Source organism: Podarcis erhardii, assembly GCF_964252035.2.
Source record: "Podarcis erhardii genome assembly, chromosome: 7".
NCBI classification, from domain to species: Eukaryota; Metazoa; Chordata; class Lepidosauria; order Squamata; family Lacertidae; genus Podarcis; species Podarcis erhardii.
The window spans coordinates 79,554,546-79,581,659 of record NC_138511.1 but is presented as its reverse complement, the minus strand read 5'-3'; the positions used below and the strand labels follow the sequence as shown (position 1 = coordinate 79,581,659).

The 27,114-nt window shown below is 43.4% G+C and overlaps 1 long non-coding RNA gene across 1 annotated transcript in view; it reads right to left on the bottom strand.

The window, feature by feature from the left end:
* The window catches only part of LOC309346227, a 36,690-nt gene extending 10,747 nt beyond the window's left edge, over nucleotides 1–25,943 (bottom strand). Inside the window, exon 1 of the long non-coding RNA XR_014158494.1 lies at nucleotides 25,831–25,943. This is a non-coding gene — a long non-coding RNA (uncharacterized lncRNA). The remainder of the gene's footprint in view (nucleotides 1–25,830) is intronic.
* Nucleotides 25,944–27,114: the final 1,171 nt, after the last annotated feature.

Here is a 27,114-nt window from a genome sequence, read left to right as displayed (position 1 = left end):
TGTGCACATGTGGTCAGGAATCTGTATTTATATACACGGTGGGTGGTGTGTGAATAGCAGAGGAGTTTATACATAATGCTCCTCAGAAGTGGAATTGGTGGCAGTTACATGTAGGCCATTTTATCTGCCTAGAGAAGCAACTGTGACAATTATCATAGCCGTTTACATTCCACCTGATGCTAATATCAGAGCGGCACTTTCTAAGTTATATGATGTCATTTCTAGGCAGCAGCAAATCCATCCAGAGCATGCTATTGTTGTGGCAGGGGACTTTAATTAGGCCTGCCTGAAGGCAGTCTTTCCTAAGTTTGAACAGTATGTGAAATTCCCCACTAGAGGGAAGAATATTTTGGATCGTGTGTATTCCAATCTGAAGCAGGCATACAAGGCAATCTCCCTTCCCCACTTAGGTTCATCAGACCATTCCTCAATTTTTCTATGTCCGAAGGACATTCCCCTAAGGAGAGGAACTCAGTCAGCTATAAAAACAGTCAGAATCTGGCCAGAGGGTGCTCTCAGTAAGCTCCAGGACTGTTTTGAAAGCACTGCTTGGAGTGTGTTTGAACAAGATCTGCACAGATACACAGATGCTGTACTTTCCTATATCAAAGTGTGCACCGATAATGTAACAACAGAGAGGTGCATTCGAGTTTATGGGAAGAGCAAACCCTGGATGACTGCTGAAGTAAGGTTACTCTTGAAAGCTTAGGTTAATGCCATTAAGACAGAGAGGCAAGAACAAGGCTCAGGAAAGGCATTAAGGCAGCAAAACAACAATATAAGCTTAAAGTGGAGAATTACTTAGCCGATAAAATGAGACAAGTGTGGCAGGGACTACAGCACCTAACCAACTACAAGGGCAATACAAGGAACATGGTTAAGGCTGATGATGTGTTAGTGGAGGAGCTGAACATCATCGCCCGCTATGAGGTAGAAAGATCAAGTATCACGGCTCCGGCCTGCCAGCCTACAAACTCTCAGCCACTTATTCTAGCAGGGGTCCTGACAAGGATTTTTAACATCTCCCTGCAGGCTGCTTGTGTTCCATCATGTTTGAAAGCGGCCACCATTATCCCAGTCCCAAAGAAAACAGTAATTAACTGCCTAAATGACTACAGGCACACTGCATTATCATCTGTAATGTTGAAATGCTTTGAGAGATTGGTCCTTCAGCACCTTAGGACATGTTTTCCACCGTATTTTGATGAACACCAGTTCGCTTACAGGAGAAATAGGTCAACAGACGATGCCATAGCCACAGCTTTTCACCTTGCAGCGAGTCATCTGGAGAAACCAGGGAATTATGTCAGAATGCTGTTTATTGATTATAGCTCGGCTTTTAATACCATCCTTCCGGACTTTTTTTTTTTAAAAAGCTGAGGGACCTGGACCTTTCTTCTACCATCTGTGATTGGATTAAAGACTTTCTGAGGGATCACACACAAATAGTGAGAATTGGGCCTGTTACATTTTCCTCTCTGAAGCTCAGCATTGGCACCCCACAGGGATGCGTGCTGAATCCCTACCTGTACTCGTTGTATACATATGACTGTATCTCATCCGATCCATCTACTGTGTTTATTAAGTTTGCAGGTGATACCACCATAATGGGTTTAATTACAGGTAGAGATGAATCAGCGTATAGGGAGGAGGTTCAAAAAGTCTTGACATGGTGCCTAGAGAACAACTTGCACCGAAATATCAGTAAGACAAAGGAGATGGTGTAGGACTTTCGGAGGAAAAGAGGGGAACTAGCCTCATTGTAGATCAGGGGGGCTGTTTGGAGAGAGTCTCTTCCTTTAAATTCCTGGGAGTCTACCTTAGTGAAGACCTCACTTGGAAAATCAATACAACTCAGGTGGTTAGGAAGGCCCAACAGAGACTCTGTTTCCTCAGGGTTTTGCGAAAGAAAAATGTCAAAAAAACCCTAATGATCTCCTTCTACCGGTCCACAATAGAAAGTGTCCTTTCATACTGTATTACAGTGTGGTAAGCTGGTTTGACAGGGACGCAGGTGGCGCTGTGGGTTAAAGCCTCAGTGCCTAGGACTTGCCGATTGAAAGGTCGGCGGTTCGAATCCCTGCGGCGGGGTGCGCTCCCGGTGCTCGGTCCCAGCGCCTGCCAACCTAGCAGTTCGAAAGCACCTCCGGGTGCAAGTAGATAAATAGGGACCGCTTACCAGCGGGAAGGTAAACGGTGTTTCCGTGTGCAGCTCTGGCTCGCCAGATGCAGCTTTGTCACGCTGGCCACGTGACCCGGAAGTGTCTCCGGACAGCGCTGGCCCCTGGCCTCTTAAGTGAGATGGGCGCACAACCCCAGAGTCTGTCAAGACTGGCCCGTACGGGCAGGGGTACCTTTACCTTTACCTTAAGCTGGTTTGACAGCCACGAACAGGAGGTCCCTACAGAGGGTGGTGAATACAGCACATGACATCATGGGCTGTCCCCTGAGTTCACTAAATGACATCACGGGAGACTGCTGCCTCAGGAGAGTGAGGAAAATTCTTAGGGATGACTCACAACCCATCCAGCACCTCTTTAATTTCCTACCTTCGGGCAGGAGATACAGAAGTATAGTCAGCCACAGGTTAAAGGAAAGCTTTTTTCCATAGGCTGTTGGGCTGCTGAATGGAAAAAAATAGTGGTGCAATTGACTTCCGACAAGCACACAGAGTGTGAACAAGACTGAGTGTATGGGGGGGGGGGTCATTTAATTTCACTGCACAAAGGTGGTGTAGTGACAATGAAGTTTTATTATTATTATTATTATTAATGTTTATTTATAATTATTCACCTTGGAGGCAAAGTTATTTTAACAGTCCCAATTTGGCCAGAATGGCCACAGAATTCATTAAGCTGTCATGGGTTGTGCCTTGATTCCAGGTGTCATGATTTCTCCCTGCCACCAGAAAAGGGCCATGGAAGCAGCTCCTGGGGTGGCAGTGGCATTGGGAAAGAGACATGAGGGCTCCTTCCCAAAGCATAGTTTGTGCTTACTAGGCTTTGAAAGAAGGCTTTGGAAGAAGGCAGTTTCACACTAGGAACCTGTCCTCACACCTCCAGCCAGGAGACCTCCTTTTGCTGCTTCTTTCAGTCCAGAATGAAGGGGCTTGCCCAACCATTGCACTGCTCCCATACCTCTATATTGCTTAGCCTGGGTAGTAGTCGAAAGCAACTGTATAAAGAAGAAGCATCTACTCAAGAAGGCCCTCATAATGACAGAGTGATAAAAAGCCAAGGAGAAACGAACCAGCAGGGGACCTTTGGAAGAAGAAGCTGACTAGGAGGAATTTATAGAACAAGGAAAGGTGCTCAAGGATTCCAACTGGGAAGAACTGGTCCAGTGAGGAGCAGGAAATTATGGAAATAGAGAGTGCATGCTTCCCCATAAATGCTATATTTTTATATTGTAACACAAAGCTCTTTTTTCATGTTGGATGCAATCTTTTTAAGGAACACTGTGGGATTCAGCCTCTGTGGTGTTGTCAGTTATGGATAACATCCTCACAACCTTCTCAGTCCCAACCAACACTCTGTTGGTTCCAGCAGCAGAAGACTTCGTAGAAAAACTGTCAGCAATCCAGGAAGATTCACCCCGTCTTCCACAGATCTGTCTTGTCACTGGTTGTACCTGCACAACCTTACCAGGCACCTAGACAAGCACCTCCACCTCCTGTCATGGTAGAAGGAGTGGAAGAACATGAATTAGTATGAAGTTGCAATACCTGATTGCATGGAAGGGGTATTGACTAGAAGAAAGATCATGGGAGTACACAGAACACATCCATGCACCAGATTTGCAAAGGGCGTTTCATACACACTACCCCAATGTACCAAAACCACTAGGGTGGGTGGAGGAGGACTGTGGAAAGGGGGGTGATGTCAGGGACTGAGCAGAGGAGGAATGGTGGAGACCATCTCCCCAACCTGACCCTTCCAGAGAAGAAGACAACGGTTCAGAATTACAACAGAGATTTAAAAATTGGAAAAGTGGTATTATAACGACAAAAACAGATTGACTTGCCAAATTATTAGAGTATTACAATATATCCAAAACAATGGGAGAAATTGGAAGGATCTCAAAAGAGAAGATAGACAAGGACTGGAAGGTGTTTAAAGGATACTTGCAAAACCATATTGAAAAATCAGAACTCCTATTAGAATAAACAAGTTCCGTTTTAAATACTGAAATACTAAATAAGATGGATAACAATGTATAATAGAAAAAGAAGCAGAAAACTGGTTTAAAAGTGTGTGAAAGAAAGTAATAGAAGTGGAAAGAAATTGCAATTGAGTAGACTGGAAGTCTAACACAAGGGTGGGGTGAGGGGTGAGGGGTGAGGGATGGTGATGGGAAAAGGAAGAAAACAAAACAAAACAAAAAGAAATACAACAGAGATTTGAGAGGAGGCCACAGCTCAGAGGAAGATGAGGGGAGATAATGGGAGAAGAGGAAGAGGCAGAGCCAGAACAGCCGGCTGATACATTATCACTAGAAAGCATTCGAGTCCCACCATCTCCCAGAACCCAGTGAACCTGCAAAGTAGGAGAGCAAAGAGCTCAAAGACAGATGGCCCTAAGTGACCTTCTTCTATTATCTCTTATTCCTATATGATAACAGGGTTCTAGCTACACCATTGTTTTATTTTTCTTAAATAAATATGTATTCTTTACTTTTTGTGGATATTAGATACACTCTTGATCCAAACCAGTACCTCAGAACTCTTTGGGCATCCTGGGTGATATATTTTGCTGGAGACATCAGGCAACAGAGAGTGGTCATTTAGCTCCTGCTTTCTGGAATCACCCAGATGTCCTTTGTACTCACAGGTGTCTCCTGGACCGGAAGGGAAGAATTGTTAGCAAGAGTGTTGACATCCTAATATTTTGGGAGTTTGGCCTTTTGTTTAAGAGAAATCAAAAGCCTACAAGATAAGAAGCCCTTAGAATGATGGATCCTTTTCATAAGCTACATCTCATCTTGTAACCCATCCCTCCCTTCCTTCCTTCCTTCCTTCCTTCCTTCCTTCCTTCCTTCCTTCCTTCCTTCTTCTTTTTACATTTTCTCATATTGCCAACTTTATTTTCTCTTCCCTTTCTTACTTTTATGGTGTTTTCTCTTTCATAAACCTTAAAATCATCATCATCACCATCACCATCAATATTCCTATTAATTTTATTTAAATATTCCTCTTTCTACTCATTTTCTTTGTATTGGTGTGTCTTTTGTATCTGCTTATACTAACAGAATATCAGTATCTCTGAATCTCAGAATTTATGATATCTCAACCACATGATGATATGAAACATTGGTCAGAGCTTTAAAAGTAAAATGCTTAATGTGCTGCAAGTGGCGGTGGTGGGAAATTTCAAACTGGTGCCAGTAACCAGGTTGAGAGGTGAAGTGGACACCTCCTAGGGTGAGAGGCTGGGTGAGAAAAGGAAAGCTCCAAGGTGAAAATGGGGAGGGCCTTTCATTGGGAGTTGGGGAATGTGCTTGTAACTTGTCAATGCTGTGACCTGTTTGCAAAGCATTTTGAGGATGAAATTGCTTGCATCCACTGGGAATTTGACTCTGCTGTTACAGCAGATGAATATCACGGGGTGTCCAGAGCACTGTCTAGCCCTCTCATGTTGGAAGTGTTTTAGTTGGTAAGATTGAAGGACATTGCCCCTTGCCCCTCTTGTCTGAGGAAAACCAGCAGGGAGGGGAAAGCTGACTGGGTCAGAAAGATAATTAGTTCCTCCTTGCAGGTGGGTTACATGGTCCTTTCCCCCCAAGTCATTTCATGGTGGCCCTTGAAGCTGGCACTTCTGGGATCGAAGTTTTGGGGTGGTGTGTCATATGACATCATCAACCAAAGTCAGAAGGAGCAGGAAATAAGCAATTGACAGGAAATAGTATCCTTCTCTATCTGTAGTAACTGTAGTAAACCACAGAGAGAGTAAACGATCAGAAAGTCGGCAGTTTGAATCCCTGCGATGGGGTGAGCTCCCATTGTTAGGTCCCTGCTCCTGCCAACCTAGAAGTTCAAAAGCACATCAAAGTGCAGGTAGATAAATAGGTACCACTCTGGTGGGAAGGTAAACGGCATTTCCGTGCACTGCTCTGGTTCGCCAGAAGCGGCCTAGTCTGGCTGGCCACATGACCCGGAAGCTGTCTGTGGACAAACGCCAGCTCCCTTGGCCAGTAAAGCGAGATGAGCACCACAATCCCAGAGTTGTCCATGACTGCACTTAACAGTCAGGGGTCCTTTTAGTATCCCTCTACTACTGATGCCTGTTGCATGCATGACCAATGTATCCTGCCAGACTGCTCAGTCAGTAGAATGGGGGGGGGCTCTGTCTATTCCACCCTGTCTGAAGGCAACAAGGAGAGACCGATAGACCAGTTGCCATGCCACTGGCCTGCACTTCAATGTCAGGAGTGATGAGCTTGTTGTGTCAAGGAATGATACTCCATTGACTGGAAAACTGAACCTGAATCCTGATACTGAAGCTTCACCATGATTGCCCAAGGGTCCTATAACTTTCAGCCATCCTGTCTGCTATATATATACTTCTGCATTCTGGAGTATTCATCTGAAAAAAGACTTTGTAATACAATAAAACCTAAAAGCTAATGTTTTGATTTCTGCCAATAGGTCAAATCCTTTAAATTTATAGGCTCCTACTTTTCAGTTGCAATAAACACTTTGTAAATACAATACATTGGTTATTAATTCAGTCAACTCTCTATCTATGTTATTTTGGAATAAAGGGGATAGACTGATTCCCCCAGCCCTCAAAACCTGTTGTTGTTGATGTTTTCTTCTTGCTGTTGTTGTTAAATTCAATTTATATACTGCACTATACCCACACATCTCAGGGCATTTCACAAGATAAAATTAAAATATAAAAACACTATATATACAGAAACAGTAGAATAACACCCCCCCGAAAACCCCCCACATAAAAACAGTTAAAAAGAATTTCAAAATATAACAAATACAATTAAAAAGCAGTTTAAAAGAAGTCAGTCCACAAATCTGTTATGGTGCACAAATCTGAGGATATCCTCAAAAGCTGAATCTGTAACAGAATAAATACATTTGCACTATCTTTGAGCTTCCAAAGCTTCTCCTTTTGGAAGTTGTCAGCACTGGTAACTTGAATAAAATAGAGTGGGGGGGGGGCTGGAAAGCCTCACTCTGCATAATCAATCACACCTTATTTTGGGATAACTCAGATCCTTTGACTTCCCTCCATTCACTCCTCTGGTTCTTTTGTATTATCTTATGTTGTACATGTCTATAATTTCCTTATCCTTAATTATTCCCAATTTTCAACATTGTCCTTAATATTACAAGTGGTGTGTGTTTTTTTGTAGAACCTGTTATTGTGTTAATTTCCTTACAGTTCTTCTGTAAACATGCAATAAATATTTTTCTCATATATATATATATATATATATATATATATATATATATATATATGCAGGTTTTGGTGTCCTCGGGTGTCTTCCCGTGTAAAAGTTGGGGTGTCTAGGCGACGTTTCGACGAGGTCTCACTCGTCATCTTCAGGCTGGTGCTTTCGGCTTCTTGTTACTGGAACAGAGCAGGATCTCAGTGTTTGAGTTCCTATAAATACTGTAGAGGGGGTGTGGTGTATAGCCTCCAATGTTCTGGGCAGAGAGGAAGTTCCCAGGCTAGTGTGCCTTTTCTTCTTTTGTTCCTTAATTACTTGAGAGATATCTTGAGTGATTTCTTGAGTGATATCCTGAGTACCACTTAGGTGGGTCATTAGGTGTGGATTAGTTGTTAAAGTCTTTGTGTCTTGACCTCTTGAACTTTGTGAAGAGTTTTCCTGAGAAGATGGCAGCCTTTTGCACCAACCAAAAAATAGCCAATATCCTCAGAAACCCCAAGGATAAAATCCAGTTGGAAAACCAAGGGATCTATGAAATACCCTGCAAAGTCTGCCCAGCCACGTACATTGGACAAACAAACAGACGAATAAATGCACGTATCGCAGAACACAAGAATGCCGTCAAAAAAGAAGAAAAAACTTCCTCTCTTTTCCAACACATGAAAGAAACAGGACACGAAATTAATTTTGCAGATTCCAAATTGCTCTTTAACACGGAACATCACCACAAGAGAATAATCATGGAAGCCATCGAGATAGAGAAACACCCTCACAACATGAACAAGCGTGACGACACATCCCGCTTGCCAGACATCTGGAAATTAGCCCTCCCCACAAAAACTGACACCAGATCCAGAGGCACACAGAACGCCAACACCAATCAACCACACCAGACCCAAACCCAGACCCTCTCCACAGATGAATTACAGACACCATCCAGTAGCCAATCCATGGTGGCACCTCCGGATGCTGCACCCCCCTGCAATCCCTACACAGATCTGGCTGACACAAGCCACAAAACCACAGCTCGCCCCTATACACGAAGCCAAGCCAGAGCACAACTAAGTACAGTACAGCCATCTTCTCAAGAAAACTCTTCACAAAGTTCAAGAGGTCAAGACACAAAGACTTTAACAACTAATCCACACCTAATGACCCACCTAAGTGGTACTCAGGATATCACTCAAGAAATCACTCAAGATATCTCTCAAGTAATTAAGGAACAAAAGAAGAAAAGGCACACTAGCCTGGGAACTTCCTCTCTGCCCAGAACATTGGAGGCTATACACCACACCCCCTCTACAGTATTTATAGGAACTCAAACACTGAGATCCTGCTCTGTTCCAGTAACAAGAAGCCGAAAGCACCAGCCTGAAGATGACGAGTGAGACCTCGTCGAAACGTCGCCTAGACACCCCAACTTTTACACGGGAAGACACCCGAGGACACCAAAACCTGCATTCCTGTACCCGTGAAAATCTACGAAAGCATATATATATATATATATATTTGTTGTCTTCTTGATTTCTTAGTTTTCTGGCTAATTTAGCCATTCCAGCATAATTATTATAAAAGTGTGTATTGGCAATAAGTAATATGAAATCGAAATATCGAATAGACGGGAGGTTGGGTCTTTAGTGTTAAGACCAATTTATGTTTTATTGTTGTTAAGAAAATTGTGTGTCTATGGTTATTCCTATGTGTAATTTGAGATTTGTGTTTTTTTCTTTTTTCTTGGTGTATCAATAAAAAAGAAAAAAAGAAAAGAAAATAAGTTGCCAATCTTTTTTGGTTGCGACTTGTTCTTCTTTCCATTGTTGGGCCATTAATTTCCATGCGGCTGTTGTTGCATATTCTTTCGGTGTATCCTTTCCAGTTATACCTATTAAGAAAGCTTCCAGTTTTTAAACAAATGTTATATTAAACTTTTTAAGAATTCATTATAGATAATTTCCCAAAACTTTTTATAACCTTACATTGCCACCACATGTGGTAAAACGTACCCCCTGCTTTTTTTACACTTCCAACACTTATTTTCTTTTGTTTTGTACATTTTTGATAGTTTGACCGGAGTTAAATACCATCTGTACATCATTTTCATATAATTCTCCTTAAGTGCCATAAATTTTATATCATTTTTCATTATCATTCCCAATCTATCATCTATATATTATGTCCCACATCTTTTGCCCATCAGTGGTTTTTCTAGAAAAGGAGCTGTTGGAGCTCACCATGAACGTCTTCCTTGTTCTCTTAGAATTGCAATGGCACCCACATCAGAGGGGCCAGAGCAGAGCTCCAGTGAACTCTGGCAGAAAAAATGCCTTAAGTTAAATTCTTCAGAGGAGAAACCTCTTATCTAACAAATTGTCTGATTGCAATAATGATTTTAGCTGTGCAGTGTTTTTATCCAATTTTATGTATTTTATTTTTGTGATTTCTTCAGCTAAAGCAATCAATAATAATTGCATTTTTATCCAAAAGAAACAGATCTGAGAACCAGCATTTGATGTCAGGGGACTGCCATCAGAACAGGGGAAGGAGGCAGGGGGGCCGTAGGGATACAGAGAGCCTCCAAAATTCCTGAAGAGCAGTTCCTCTTCCAGCAGTGGGGAAAGCCACACCTCCAGTAGAGAAGAGAGGGAAGGGGCCAGCCAAGAGAGGAAAGGGCTTGAGGATGCTGCTGAGAGCCCCAGCACCTCACCTTGCCAGGCTGGCTAGGAGGGACACACGCCACCTCCATCGCCCAACTTGTGCAGAGGGGTGAAACACAAGGAGGGGAGGAGGAGGCTTCGGGTGCCGAAGTTCTTATGTTGGGGGAGAAGCCGGAAGGGGGCATTCCCGGATTCTGCAAGTGACTAAGTCGGACATGGACTTTGTAGATCTGCACTGTAAATAGTTTGCACAATAAAACCTGTAAAAGACAGGTCAGAGTCCTGCCTGGTTACTCACGAGCAACCACCATTAGCATCTGACAGCAATCCAGGAGTCTTTGCGGTTGCTCGCGTGTAGCAGTGAAGAGCGGCATGATGAGTCAAGAGAATAAAGGGAGGCCAGAGGAGCAAAGAGCTGCAGGCAGAGGCACTGAGGAAGATGCGGCGTGGAATGTACCGGCTCTGGTGCAGAGGAATGTGGAGCTGGAAGTGCACATTGCTGGCCTCGCAGCGAGGCTGGAGGAGCGCAGATTGCAGGAGCAGCAAATTATGGCAACTCCGGTGGGGCGAAAGATGCCGCACTGGTGAGCAAATTTGGCAGGAGCCCTCAAGAGTACCTAGCCTTTAGGTCTGAGATTAAATACGCCCTGGACTTACAAAAGAAGGAATTTTCCAATGATGAGGAGAGGGTGGCATTCATAGTTTCCCACTTAGAAAGTGCAGCCTGGGAATGGGTGAGACCCCTGATAGCGGTGGGAAACAATGCCCTCCAGGACATGTGGAAATTTTATGAGGCGATGGATGCAATGTTTACCAGCGAAATTCAGGGGGATGTTACGCAGCAGGAGACACTTTCTGTTTGGGGTGCAGCAGCAGATCCAGATGTGGACAGACTGCAAGAACTTGGAATATTGGCACACTGCACATGTGCTGTGTCAGAAGCAGATCCGATGGGCGGTGTTTTTTGCCCATTTTGACTTTAAGATCCAATACGTTCCTGGAGAGTAGAATGTGAGGGCAGACGTGTTTTCCAGGAAGCCTGAGTACATGGAAGATGAAGGGCCCCCAGTGGCCAGACAAATGTTCCGGGAGGACAAATAGGCCTGTGGGGAAACACTGGCAGGGGAGGCAGGACTGGTTAGACTCACCAGAGAGGATGATTTTGCTCAAAGGAAATTTAGGGAGCTCAAGGAGGGTCTGGGGGCTTTGAGGAGAAAGAGGGGCTGTTCTACAAAGGGACACTGTATGTACCGGGAGAGCCCTTGAGGGTCAGAGTCCTTGAGCAGTTCCATGACAACCCTACAGCTGGGCACTTTGGGCAACACAATACCATGTTGTTAGTTAAGTGGGATTTCTGGTGGCCCAAGGTAAGGGAGGCTGTGCGGGAATATGTCCGAGGGTGTGACATGTGTCAGAGAGGAAAGAGGGAAAGGGCGGCCCCAGCTGGGCTGCTGGAACCGGGGAGACCATGGGAGATGGTGTCCATAGATTTCATGACGGACCTGCCCGAGGTAAGACGGCAGTCCTGGTGGTGGTGGACCTACTGACCAAGATGTGCCACCTTGTGGCATGCTCTCATGCTGTGTCAGCTGAGGAAACTGCCAGATTGTTCCTGAATCACATCTTTTGGCTGCATGGGTCCCTTCTAGGGTGATTTCTGACCATGGAAGACAGCTCACCTTGCGTTTCTGGTGCAAGATCATGAGTTTGTTGCAGGTAGAGGTGAGCTTTTCCACAGCCAGGCACCCGCAGACAAATGGACAGGCGGAGAGGGCAAATGCCATTTTGCTGCAGTACTTGTGCTGCTATGTAAATCAGCGGCAGAATGATAGGGTGGAGAAGCTAGCGCAGGCAGAGTTTGCATACAATAATGCTGAACACATGACCACAATGATGAGTCCCTTTCCTGGCAATTACGGATGTCATCCCAGGTCCCTTCCAGAGTGTGAGGAGGAGGAATTGAGTGTACCAGCCACAGAACAATTCACAGAAGAGGTGGAGGCCATACACCAACAGCTCAAGATGACTCTGGAAAGAGCCAAGGAGGCGTACAAGAAGGCGGTGGACAAACATAGGAAACCGGGGGAGGTTATCCAAGTGGGGGACAAGGTGTGGTTTTCATCTCAGGGGCTGCCTCTGGGGGGGGGGTTGCAAGAAACTGCAGCCTAGGAGGGTGGGCCCCTTTGAGGTGACACAGCAGGTCAACCCATTAGCTTTCAGGCTGAAGTTGCCGGATAACATGAGGATACATGCGGTGTTTCACAGGTCTCTGCTGTTGCCTTACAGGGAGGGGCACAGTTTCTGGGGGAGGAAACAGGGGGGGCCCACCCCACCTAGCGTAGAAGAAAGGGAACTCTGTAATGAAGTGACGGAGATACTTGACTCCAGGTGGAATGGACATCAACTAGAGTACCTATTTGCCTGGGAGGGGATTCCCAGTTCAGAAAACACATGGATTCTGGTGGGGCGCGTGACTGAGGAGTATCTCATAGAGGAGTTCCATGCTCTCTTCTGGCACAAGCCCAAACCCCCGACATTGTTTTTGGGGGAAGTGTTTGGACCCATAGTGGACGAGGGTGACTTTGAGGGATTCGCGCCCTCAGGGGAGGGGAAGGGAATAGGGGACGAAGTTGCCGAGGTCTCTGATGAGGAGGAAATTTCCTGGGACCTCCCACCCGGGCAAGGATTGTCGGGGGTGGGGAAGCATTTTTTGACTCCACAGAGGAGGAGAACAATTCCTTCATTGGTTCCCCCCCTCCTGCCAATGCCAGTGAGTGGGAAGCAGCCCTGGACCCCACCAATGGGGAGGTGAGGGGGAGCAGATGTCAGGGGACTGCTATTGGAACAGGGGAGGGAGGCAGGGGAGCTGTTGGGATACAGAGAGCCTATGAAACTTCTGAAGAACAGTTCCTCTTCCAGCGGGGGGGGGGGGAGCCACACCTCCAGTGGAGAAGAGAGGGAAGGGGCCAGCAAAGCGAGGAAAGGGCTTGAGGATGCTGCTGAGAGCCCCAGTGCCTCACCTTGCCAGGCTTGTCAGGAGGGACACACACCACTTCCATCGCCCAAACTTGCACAGAAAGGTGAAATGCAAGTGGGGGGGGGGAGGTTTCGGGTGCCGAAGTTCTTATGTTTGTGGAGAAGCCAGAAGGGGCCACTCTCAGATTGTGCAAGTGACTAAGACGGACATGAACTTTGTAGATCTGCACTGTAAATAGTTTGCACAATAAAACCTGTAAAAGACAGGCCGGAGTCCTGCCTGGTTACTCACGAGCAACCACCACTAGCATTTGACATTTTATTTTCCATAACCATTTATTTTGCATTATAATGATCATAATGAAGGCTTAACTATTTTTTAATGATACACTACAGAGTTCTTTGTATTTAGAATCCACAATCCCTACATTCTGACTCCTTTTTCTCTGCTCTTGTTTCCCTTTACCTCCACCAAAAGCAAGAAAGAACAAAACAGAGATCGCGAGTCCTGGATTTCACCACTAGGCCTCCAATTTCCCCTCATTGCCATGGATTTTAGAATACACAAGGAGGAGGTCTACACTGTCCAATTTACCCTTCCTGTTCAGGCTGGTGTGAGATTCGTGAAGCATTATAACAGCTTTCTTCATAAACTGAAATTAAAAGTTTCCCAGCTCCAATAGTCCTTCCTCCATTTTCCAGGACGGCACAAAATTTTGTTGTTGCACAACCTTTGAATGTGAAAAAGGTGATAAAGAAGAAATCTGGAAAACAAAAATAAGTGTTGACATTAGTCCTTTTCCCAGGGAATAGGAGATGGTGCCTGTGATGGTGAATGAGAATTTTAACACGTTAGTTTTAAAAAGGGTATATTTAAGAAATCTGAAAAATATAATTTCATCATAACATGAATGTACAAAATTTTCAGCATTAGGAATTCAGGTAAAAAAATTACTCAGATATAATCAAAATTGGCACCCAAAGGAGTCTCAAGACATGAAGTTTATTAATAAACAGGTTATATTTATAAAATATAATGAAATTAGAGGTTCTGAAAACTGCCATAATTAACCATGTTAACAAAATCAAATTCTTGTGGTCTGGTAATTTGCATTAAAATGACAGGAATTCAATCCCAGTATCTCCTGGGCCTGTTAAAAAGGCACATGCTGTGGCCACACAAATCAACAAGGTGATCCAGCCACATAAAAAGCTGGAGTTGCACTCCATTGTCTCTCAGGATGGTTGGATGCCATACTGAGGCTCCCGCACTGTCAAAGATCTAACATGAAGTGGGAGAAAAGGGGGTCCCAAAAACCAATCAGGAACTCCTATCCGAATTCTTAATCAGCTCTCAAATGTGAAACTAGCAAAGGGCAGGCAAAGGATGGGGGGGGGTGTAGGGCAGAGGCAGCTCAAATGGCCTGGACTCTGCCTCTTCCTTCCTGGGGCAAATCAGCCCATATACCCCTCCCCTATTCATTTCCAATCCCCTCTTCTTTTCAGGAAGGAAGGGTGTGGTAAAATTGGTTCCTCTCCAAAGAGTATTGTTCCTCAAAAACGCTGTTGAAAGGGGTGGGGGGTGCATGTAAGGCTGGATCCAGGCACATGAATACAGTGATACAGTTAAATGATTCGGTTCAATGTGTTGTGAAATCCCAATGCAGAAAGATAGGATAGAAAGATAGAAAGATGCTTTTCTGAAGTTTACTATACAGCGGAAAGGAGCAGCCAAGCATACTAGGACTCAATTTCTTGACTTTAAGAAAGCCGACTTCATAAAACTTAGGGAAGTGCTGGGTGAGATCCCATGGACAGTAATACTAAAAGGAAAGGGAGTTCATGACGGCTGGGAGTTTGTTAAGAGGGAAATAGTAAAAGCACAACTTCAGGCAATACCAATGAGACGGAAACATGGATGGTGCCTAAAGAAGCCAGGGTGGCTATCTAAAGAACTTTTAACTGAGTTAAGATTAAAAAAGGATGTGTACAAAAAATGGAAAAGGGAGGAAACCACCAAAGAGGAATTCAAACAAATAGCCAGCACGTGTAGACACAAAGTCAGAAAAGCTAAAGCACAGAATGAACTCAGGCTTGCTAGAGAGGTTAAAAGCAACAAAAAAAGCAAATGGGTATGTTCGTAGCAAAAGGAAGAACAAAGAAACAGTGGGGTCACTCAGAGGAGAAGATGGTGAAATGCAAACAGGGGATACAGAAAGGGCTGAACTCCTCAATGCCTTCTTTGCCTCAGTCTTCTCCGATAAAGAAAACAATGCCCGACCTGAAGAACTTGGAGCAAATGATTCAGCAGAGGAAACACAGCCCAGAATAACTAAGGAGATAGTACAAGAATACTTGGCTAGTTTAGATGTATTCAAGTCTCCAGGGCCAGATGAACTGCATCCAAGAGTATTAAAAGAACTGGCAGATGTGATCTCAGAACCACTGGCACTCATCTTTGAGAATTCCTGGAGAACAGGCGAAGTCCTGGCAGACTGGAGGAGGGCAAATGTTGTCCCTATTTTCAAAAAGGGGAAAAGAGAGGACCCAAATAATTACCGCCCAATCAGTCTGACATCAATACCAGGGAAGATTCTGGAGCAGATCATTAAGCAAACAGTCTGTGAGCACCTAGAAAGGAATACTGTGATCACCAATAGTCAGCATGGATTTCTGAAAAATAAGTCATGTCAGACTAACCTGATCTCGTTTTTTGACAGAATTACAAGCCTGGTAGATGAAGGGAACGCACTGGATGTAGTCTACCTTGATTTCAGCAAGGCATTTGACAAGGTGCCCCATGATATTCTTGTAAAGAAGCTGGTAAAATGCGGACTTGACTATGCTACCACTCAGTGGATTTGTAACTGGCTGACTGACCGAACCCAAAGGGTGCTCATCAACGGTTCCTCTTCATCCTGGAGAAGAGTGACTAGTGGGGTGCCACAGGGTTCTGTCTTGGGCCCGGTCTTATTCAACATCTTTATCAACGACTTGGATGATGGACTCAAGGGCATCCTGATCAAATTTGCAGATGACACCAAACTGGGAGGGGTGGCTAACACCCCAGAGGACAGGATCACACTTCAAAACGACCTTGACAGATTAGAGAACTGGGCCAAAACAAACAAGATGAATTTTAACAGGGAGAAATGTAAAGTATTGCACTTGGGCAAAAAAAATGAGAGGCACAAATACAAGATGGGTGACACCTGGCTTGAGAGCAGTACATGTGAAAAGGATCTAGGAGTCTTGGTTGACCACAAACTTGACATGAGCCAACAGTGTGACGCGGCAGCTAAAAAAGCCAATGCAATTCTGGGCTGCATCAATAGGAGTATAGCATCTAGATCAAGGGAAGTAATAGTGCCACTGTATTCTGCTCTGGTCAGACCTCACCTGGAGTACTGTGTCCAGTTCTGGGCACCACAGTTCAAGAAGGACACTGACAAACTGGAACGTGTCCAGAGGAGGGCAACCAAAATGGTCAAAGGCCTGGAAACGATGCCTTATGAGGAACGGCTAAGGGAGCTGGGCATGTTTAGCCTGGAGAAGAGGAGGTTAAGGGGTGATATGATAGCCATGTTCAAATATATAAAAGGATGTCACATAGAGGAGGGAGAAAGGTTGTTTTCTGCTGCTCCAGAGAAGCGGACACGGAGCAATGGCTCCAAACTACAAGAAAAAAGATTCCACCTAAACATTAGGAGGAACTTCCTGACAGTGAGAGCTGTTCGACAGTGGAATTTGCTGCCAAGGAGTGTGGTGGAGTCTCCTTCTTTGGAGGTCTTTAAGCAGAGGCTTGACGACCATATGTCAGGAGTACTCTGATGGTGTTTCCTGCTTGGCAGGGGGTTGGACTTGATGGCCCTGGTGGTCTCTTCCAACTCTATGATTCTATGATTCTAGGATGCCACATCGCCGTCTGGTACCACAGTATTATAATGCATATAAAGCAATTTACCGTATTTTTCGCCCCATAGGGCGCACCTAGTTTTTGGGGAGGGCATAAAGAAAAGAATTTTTATTTTCCCCCCCAGGCATGGGGCTGGGGCTGGGGAAGCCCGAGCTTCCCCCGCCCCCAGCCCCCAGAACAGGCTGCTCTCCGCAAGCCGTAGGAGCCCTCCCACGGCTTGCAGAGAGCTACCCGAAGCCCGGGCGTGACTGCTCAGCGCGCCTGGGCTTCAGGGTACAGGCAGCTCTGCACAAGCCGAGGGAGGGCTCACGCGGCTTGCACAGAGCTACCCGAAGCCTGGGCGTGACTGCTCAGTGCGCCCGGGCTTCAGGGTACAGGCAGCTCTGCACAAGCCTGAGAGGGCTCCCGCGGCTTGTGCAGAGCTACCCGAAGCCCTGGCGCGACTGCTCAGAGCACCCGGGCTTCGGGGTGCAGGCAGCTCTCCGCAAGCCATGGGAGCCTGGCGGTGCACAGCGACCCCTCTCGTTCTCCAGGTTTCGGCGAAAGCCTGCATTCACCCTACAGGATGCACACACATTTCCCCTTCATTTTTGGAGGGGGAAAAGTGTGTCCTATAGGGCAAAAAATACAGTATCTTTTTACAAATTTAGTTAAAATGACAGCTAAATCTTTGGAGCAGCTTTTAAGAGGATACAGAGCACCTACAGGCAGAAGAGTGTGGAAATTCTGTTGCACAACTATAAATCCTTGCACTAATGGTCTGAGTTAGCCAGATACTGCTCATTGTCACAGAATTTAAGGAAATTTAATTACATTTCTTTTACATAAGAAATATGTTTTTTGAGAAAGAGACACACATTTTGTCCTGCACTGCATCCCAGTGGTGGAAAGATCCATATGCAACTGGGGTGGAGCAATGAATGCATTTTCCTCTTTGGTTCAGAAGAGTATTTAATATAAACATCCCGATCTGAATCCTGCTTCTAGACAAGCAAGTGCATTATGAAAGTTAAAGGGCAAAGTCCGGGCAGGCAAAACACTAAGGAAGAGTGCAGAGTGCAGCCAGTAAGAGATATGATCCCTATCACTTTTCCAACAATGTGCAATGGAAAAAGAGAGAGAGGAAGGAAGGGAGAGAAGAGATCAGGACAGAGTCTGCGTGACCCAGCCCATATCTAGGCCTTTCCCCCGACTGAATAGCAATGTTACCTTTAGCAAAAGCTCCTCTAAAATCAACACATTGGGTCTCATTCTCAAGGCAGTTGACGGTCTTCTCACTTTTACACTTTTTCACTTTTTCAGTTTCTCCTTTGGAGAAGCAGGCTGGGCATCGCAGACCATTTTCAGCCAGCATGTTGTGATCAGGAACTTCCAAGATCAAATGTAAAGTGAGCATGTTAATGTCTTTGTCTGTTTTTGTATCTCTGTGTTATATAAATGGAATACACCCTAGTAACTTACTCTTCTGCTGGGGCAGCTGCAAGTTTTCTTGGATGAAAACATGATCTAGAAACAATCTGGGTTCAGGGCTGAGCATGGGACAAAGGCACCATAGGTCTCTGAGATGAATGACCTTTACCCAAAGTGGGGTGGGAGAGTGTGAACTTTTAATCTCTCTGAATGTATTCATGCCATCGATTATGGTGTAGCCTCTCTGAAAATATAGTTTCTTAGTCCTCCATTTTTGTACAGAGATTCTGTCTCTCTTCTGCTCTTCAGCAATGAGCTATCCAATAAGTTTTGTGAACCCCCCCGAGACACCCAGGTACAGGGTGGTACAAAAATTCAATAAATTCAATAAACAAATTTCAGAGAATGCTGTTAGGTAGGGTCTTATATTTGCACCATTATAACTGCTGGCTTAGGTAGTGCTTGCCAGTTAAAAGACAGAGAAGAACCAGCTTAAGGGTGATTCTGGAGGACACTTGAATAAGATAGGTGGGTTGTAAGGTCCATATTTGAAACATCCAATTGAAAGTGAACTTGAAGGGACCATAAGCTATTTATGTTCAGGAGCTTAGGTATCCAATTATACCATATTTTTCATCCCATAGGACGCTCCGCCCCATAGGACGCACCTAGTTTTTTTGGGGGGGGGGAATAAAGGGAATTTCCCCCCTTTATTTCCCCCCCAAAACCAGGTCAAGGAACAGCGGGATGGCGGTGCTGTGCCTCCCCGCTGACCTCCGAGCTTGTGGGGCTCGCCGGTCTGCCCGGCGTGAGGGGCGCTCTGCTTCAGGGTGCCCCACGCGCCAGGCGGCAGGCTGCTAACCGCAGCCTAGGGAGCCCTGCGGGAACTTCTGTGCGCACCGACCCCTCTCACTCTCCAAGCTTCAGCAAAAGCCTGTATTTGCCCCATAGGACGCACACAGATTTCCCCTTCATTTTTGGAGGGGAAAATGTGCGTCCTATAGGGCGAAAAATACGGTATATCTGATCCTTCATGGTGCTACTTCAAGGGACAGGAAGAACGAGAGGCCTGGCTGGAAAGGCAATCCATCCCGAGAGAAATCCCCGGGCCCAGATGGCTTCACGGCAAGTTACTATAAAGAAATGGAAAATACTGTACTGGCACCACTGAGAGAAGTAATGAATAATATTTTGAAAGAAAAAGAAATACCAGATACTTGGAAGGATGCCTTCATTACTTTAATCCCAAAACAAGACTCAGATCTGTCGCAAGTTAAGAACTACAGGCCGATCTCGCTGTTGATTATAAAATTTTCGCAGGAATACTGGCAAGTAGAGTTAAAAACATATGGTCAGAATATATCCATGGAGATCAGGCGGGCTTTCTGCCTGGCAGGCAAATGAGAGATAATATTAGAAATATAATAAATTCCATAGAATACTTGTCTGCCAGGTATGATAAGCAAGCCATAATGATGTTCGTGGATGCAGAGAAAACATTCGATAATATAGTTTGGGACTTTTTACTAAAACAGCTAGAATATATGGAGGTCGGTATGAATTTCTTCAACGGAATAAAGGCAATCTATACGGAGCAAAAGGCCAAATTGATTATAAACAACGTGGTGTCAGAAGAAATAACGGTAGAGAAGGGTACAAGACAGGGCTGCCCACTCTCCCCGTTGCTATTTATAATAGTACTGGAAGTACTCCTGAACTCAATAAGACAAAATAAGAAAATAAAAGGGATTAGAATTGGTCAAAATGAATATAAAGTTAAGGCATTCGCGGACGATTTAGTAATAACAACAGAAGACCCGCTGAACTCAATAAAAGAGATACTGGAAGAACTGGAACAATTTGGTAAGGTGGCTGGTTTTAAGTTAAACAAAAGGAAGACTAAAATAATGGTGAAGAATTTAGATTCGAAGGCAATCGAGGAATTACAACAACAAACAGAAATAGAAGTGGCCAAAAAGGTAAAATATCTAGGAATATGGATAACCCCGAAAAATATAGACCTATTTAAGAATAACTATGAGCAGGTATGGAAAGAGATAAAAAAGGACTTGGAGAGGTGGGGGAAGCTGAGATTGTCATTCTGGGGTAGGATAGCTTTAATTAAGATGAACGTTCTCCCGAGAATGTTATTTCTGTTCCAGAACTTACCGATAATCAAGGGCACTAAGATATTCAAAGAGTGGCAAAGAGGAATCTCAAAATATGTCTGGCAGGGCAAAAAACCAAGGATTAAGTTTAAATTGTTAACAGAAGCTAAAGAAAGAGGGGGATTCGCTCTGCCAGATCTGAAGTTATACTATGAGGCACCTCTGCTGGGTGAAAACGTGGATAAAATTGGAAAATAAGGAACTATTAGACCTGGAGGGGTTCGACAATAGAGCAGGATGGCATGCGTACTTATGGCAGGGGAAGAGGAAGCACAAGGGTTTCGCAACACATATCTTTAAAGGCCCTCTAATGGAAGTTTGGGAGAGGAATAGATTTTTACTAGAACCTAAAGTACCACACTGGCTATCCCCATTGGAAGTTATGAGCGTGAAAAAAGTAAACATGAGAGGTGATTGGATAACTTATGAACAATTGTTAATAAAAGTAGGGGGGACATGGAAACTGAAACCATATGACCAGGTTAAAGGAAAAGTCTATGATTGGTTACACTATTTCCAAATAAACGAAATGTTTAGACAAGACGTTAAAGAGAGAGGATACGCGGATAAAGAATCTAAATTCCAGACTGAAATAATAAACAATGATTACAAAATTCTCTCTAAAACGTATAATATGCTATTAGAGTATAACTTGATAGATGAGGAAGTGAAGTCTGTGATGATTCATTGGGCAAGGGACATCGGCCATAATATATACTATGAAGAATGGGAGAAACTCTGGAAAAAAAAACCTTAAATTTACAGCTTGCATAACGTTAAAAGAGAACCTCATGAAGATGTTTTACCGTTGGTATATAACACCTGCAAAATTAGCAAAAATATATAAAACTTGCAATAAATGCTGGAAATGCAGGGAAAAAGAGGGATCCTTCTTCCACATGTGGTGGGACTGCAGAAAGGTCAAAGGCTTTTGGGAAAGTGTATATAATGAAATGAAAAATATATTAAGATATAACTTTGGGAAAAAGCTGGAGGCTTTTCTGTTAGGCCTAGCAGGAAGTGATATAAAGAACAATGACAGTAAATTCTTTCAATATGCAACAACGGCCGCAAGGGTCCTATTGGCTCAAAATTGGAAACAACAGAACATACCGACGCTTGAGGAATGGAGAGCAAAACTACTAGAATACGCGGAGATGGACAGATTGACGGGGAAAATTAGATATTTAAAAGACCAAAGGTTCATTGAGGACTGGGGGAAATTTGTGGAATATCTGGAAAATATAAGTGAAGGTCAGATAACGCTAGTTGGGTTTAAAAAAGCTCTGTGAAAAGGTTGGAATATTGTCTAAAGAGAAAAAGAAGGAAAGAGAAAATAATGTCAATATAAGCTAGGATTTGTGTGAATTTGTTAAATTAGGGTATGGATGATTTCAGGGGAAGCTGAAGGAAGTCTTATAAAAAGAAATCTGTAACAACAAGGTGTAAACTGTTTTATTTTCTTGTTTGTTATGATTTAAAAAACAATAAAAATTATGCGAGAAAAAAAAAAAGGCAAGGCAATCCATCCCTAGTAGGTCCCTCCCTGCTGCCTATTAGGTCCCTCTTTTTCACAGTATCTCGTCATGCCTGACTTTCTGTCCAATCTGAATTCCCACCCGTTGAGAGCCCCTAAGAGACCTGAGCTGCTCAACCCAACCTACATCCATCTGGGGCTGTCTCACCCCATCTGAACAAGGCACACATTCTCTAAGTACTGCTGATTGACTAAGGATCCAAGCCTTGGCCAAATCCAGTGCACAGCCCTAACATGTTAATGATTCCACAATGATGCAGAAACTTACGGCTGAGAGTTTCATTGTTACAATACAAAATAAAAAAATTCCTTCCAGTAGCACCTTAAAGACCAACTGAGTTAGTTCTAGGTATGAGCTTTCGTGTGCATGCACACTTCTTCAGATACACTGAAACAGAAGTCACCGGACCTTTCTATATAGTGAGAAGGTGGGGAGGGGTATTACTCAGAAGGGTGGTGGGAATGGGTGATTGGCAGATAGCTGCGATGAGCCTGTTGACGACTCTTAACGACTGCAATAGGTCTAACAGGAAAAAGCAAGGGGTGAGAAGGTGAAAAATGGCTTTGTCATGTATAATGAGATAAGAATCCAATGTCTTTGTTCAAACCAGGTCTCTCCATAGTTTTAAGTTTGGTGATAAGTTGCAATTCAGCAGCTTCTCTTTCCAGTCTATTTCTGAAATTCCTTTGTAATAGAACAGCTACTTTGAGATCTTGTATAGAATGTCCTGGGAGATTGAAGTGTTCTCCTACTGGTTTTTCTGTCTTGTGGTTCCTGATGTCGGATTTATGTCCGTTTATTCTTTGGCGTAAGGTCTGGCCTGTTTGTCCAATATAGAGAGCTGAAGGACACTGTTGGCATTTTATGGCATACACAATGTTAGACGATGAGCAATTAAAAAGTCCCGAGATGGTATGTGTGATGTTGTTGGGGCCAGTAATGGTGTTGTCCGGGTGTATGTGGCAGCAAAGTTGGCATCTGGGTTTATTGCAGGCTCTGGTGCCAGTGTCCGTGTTAAGTCTGGTTATAGTATTATTGTGGGTTAGGAGTTGTTTAAGATTGGGGGGCTGTCTGGAGGCAATGAAAGGTCTTCCTCCCAGAGCTTGAGAAAGAGAACTGTCATTGTCCAGGAGAGGTTGTAGATCTCTGATGATGCGTTGTACTGTTTTAACTTGGGAGCTGTATGTGATGACTAGAGGTGTTCTGTTATTTTCTTTTTTGGGTCTGTCTTGCAGCAAGTTCTCTCTGGGTATCAGTCTGGCTCTGTTGATCTGTTGTCTAACTTCATCTGCTGGGTATTTTAGTTCTAAAAAGGTTTGCTGTAGATCTCTTAGGTGAGAGTCTCTGTCTGTAGAATTGGAGCAGATGCGGCTGTAACGTAGTGCCTGGCTATATACAATGGACTGTTTGGTATGTTTGGGATGGTAGCTAGAGGCATGTAGATATGTTTGTCGGTCAGTTGGTTTACGGTATAAGGTGGTGTCTATGCGCCCATCCTGTATTTTTATAGCAGTGTCCAAAAAATGTATTTCTTGCATAGATTGATTCATTGTTAGGTTGATGGTGGGGTGAAAATCATTGAATTTCTGGTGGAAGGTTTCTATTTTTTCTTACTTTTAAATGCCTTTTTCCTTTTTCCTTTTTGAAGTTTTTTTGTTAAGATACTTAGTAAGTAGTTGCATTTGTGTTTTTCTTCTCAAATGCATTTGCTTCGCTTTTTCTTGTATTTTCTTGTATTTTGTGTTCAAATGAAATTCAATAAAAATATTTAAAAAAAAAAGAGTCGTCAACAGGCTCATCGCAGCTATCTGCCAATCACCCATTCCCACCACCCTTCTGAGTAATACCCCTCCCCACCTTCTCACTATATAGAAAGGTCCGGTGACTTCTGTTTCAGTGTATCTGAAGAAGTGTGCATGCACACGAAAGCTCATACCTAGAACTAACTCAGTTGGTCTTTAAGGTGCTACTGGAAGGAATTTTTTTATTTTGTTTTGACCATGGCAGACCAACACGGCTACCTATCTGTAATTGTTACAATAGTCAGTGTTGCAGCATTGTGTCTTCATCTCAAAGAATTTACCATCCCCTGCAGTAAAGCTGTAATCGCCTAAGTGACAACCTCTGGATGACAAACATGTATTCTCAATTTGCACTTCCGGATTTTCTATGAAAAAGAATTTGAAAGAACTATCAGGATCTGGGTGGAAATGTGGTCTATTGCTACTAAAGCACATTCATTATAATGGTTCCAATTTTCTGTGTTGCCCAAATCAGGACATTTTGAAAAATACAATATGGAAGGTATTATTCAATTTGGCAATCTAAAGTGAGGTGCTGTTTATTTATTTAAATGTGTGCACACTGCTATATCGTAAAAAGGAAAGAGATATCAAAATGTTTTTTAGTTATAATACATAAAAGATACAATAAGAACCATATTAAAAGTAAATAGATTTCAATAAACCAGTGTGTTCTTAATGGTCTGCACAGGCCTGGTGGAAAAGAAAGGTTTTCTGCAGGCACTTAAGAGTTCAGCTCTCAACCAGAAGCAGTAGCCTCTTGCCTCCATAATCCATAGAACCAGGCATTCTTTTTATGTTCACAATTAATTTGCAAAATGCATTAAATTTGGAATTTCTGCAGAACTTCATTTTAGGTCAAATTTGTTGCATGAAGAATCATGCCTTTTTGTATACACCTGACAATACATCTGCCATACACTGCACTCTCTCTTCTAGTCGATCCTAACAGCTTGCCGGTTCAGGGCATGCTTCCCTGAACTCCTGTTGTTGAACACAAGACACTTAGCAAGACACTTGCATTGCACCAACCTTACTACCCCCTTATGCCTCTCCCTCCAAGAATGTAGCAGTGATGTTGGAACAGATGGTCAAGCAAGCACCATCCCACCCAGGATCACCCCAAGGCATTTTGGCACTGAGGTGCCAAATGGTACCCACTCCCTCATGGGTAAAAGGAGTGGGTTAACCAGGAACAAGCAAAGGGATCAAATCAACCTTAACTAATGGTTGAAGTAGGAACCAAAAACCATCAAGGTGGAGAGACCCGCTCTGAATCAAGCTGTGTAACTGAAACCCTTTTAAAGAGGTGAACTACAGGAATACTTCCTTCATGTTGGTTGCTTCCTCATCATTTCATCACTGAGAATTATTTCAAAATTACTTAAGGCCCCCCCCTCAAGGAGCCATAAAAGTGTGAAGCACCATCATCTCCCATTCTGGTTGCTCAGTTTTTGAATAGTTTTTATACATCTGTGAAAAGATTGTCAATTTTAATGTCATTTACGGCAAAGGGGATATTCAGCTTATATTCCACGCTTATTGTCCTAGTTTGATAACCAAAACCAAACTGGAGTTCATTGGTTTGGCTCAATAGGGATTTCTGGTTGATGCAAATCAAGTTCTCCAAGCTTGGTGATCAGCACCAAATTCAGCCACTGCTTGTGATCAGGTGATGTTAGATTCCCCATTTTCATATGCAAGCCATACATTCCTTACATCAGATGTTGTTGGACTACTGCATCTCCCATCATCCCTGACTGGTGGGTGGCTAGCTGAGGCTGATGGGAGTTCTAATTCATCTACAGCTGAAGTGTCACAGCTTCCTCACCTCACTTTTTTCATAGGTGAGTTGTTCTAGCATAGACTTCAATATGCTAGTAGTACCCTTAAAGTTCACCTATATCTTAACCTGGGTCAAATCCAACAGCAAAAGACAAAAAGACAAGCAGATCTTACCTATATTTGTACGCAGAACACTGGCAGTACAGGTATACATAACATTATTATTACAAGCTGTATTTGCATTGCTGTTATCTGTCATTCCAGTGCTGTTAAACTTATGTTTGCAGTTCAGACGTCCGGCTGAGGACAGGAGGAAAAGATTCATGAATCATCATCATCATCATCATCATCATCATTGTTTTGTTTTGCTGTTTGCTTAATGAGGTACAGAGGAGGAGGTGTTCGTGAATTAAACTTTTAAATTAAAAAGTGTTCAATTTAATAAGCATTTTAATAGAAGAGGATGAAATGAAATAAGTAAAACACTCATTAATTAAAACTCTTGTAGCCATTGTTCAGAACACTGGTTTATTTATTTCCAAGACGTGGGGAGGTGTACCCTCCTTTTCTCACAGCCAACTTTTCCTCCCATCCAGACTCTCACTTAAATACATTTTTTCCCACTGTTTTGTCACAAGTGTAGATCTGACCCCAATTAAACTATGGCATTTTCTACAAGAGGCACTGAATGCCCCCAATTTCAATGACTTTTAAAGAGGATTAGATAAATTGATGGAGAATAACACTACTAAGGCTACTAAGCATGACGGCTATGTACTACCTCCAATATCAAAAGTAGCATATTTCAAATAACAGTTGCTGGAACCCACTTTAAGCCAGAGTGTTGCTGTGGTATGGTCCTGATTGTGTACTTCCCTTAGTCACTGGGTTGGCCAGTGTTAGGACAGGATCGTCGACTAATAATAATAATAATAATAATAATAAATTTTATTTATATCCCGCCCTCCCCAGCCGAAGCCGGGCTCAGGGCGGCTAACAACAATCAACAATCAAACAATCAGATATTCACACATTCTAAAAATATTACATTATAAAAATCAATTAAAATCAAATTAAAGTGCAAATATAACAAAAGAAGGCAGACTACCTAAAACTTTTTTTGAAATGACGGACAATATGGATTTGATTGATATATGGATTTGATTGATATATGGAGAGTCAAGAACCCCTTAGGAAAAGAAGGAACTTTCTTTTCTGAAGCTCATCTGTCATGGACACGAATTGACCAAATATGGACAACTAAAGGACTGGCACCTAAAACTAGAAAAGTGGAAATTTGCCCAAAAACTTGCTCCGACCATAATGCTTTGAAAATGGAATTGAGACTAAACATAACCGGATCCTTCCGATGGAAAATGAATGACACCTTATTCAGAGATCAGGAGATTGTGAAGAAGGCCCAAAAAACTTTGAAAGATTACTTTGAGATAAATCTAA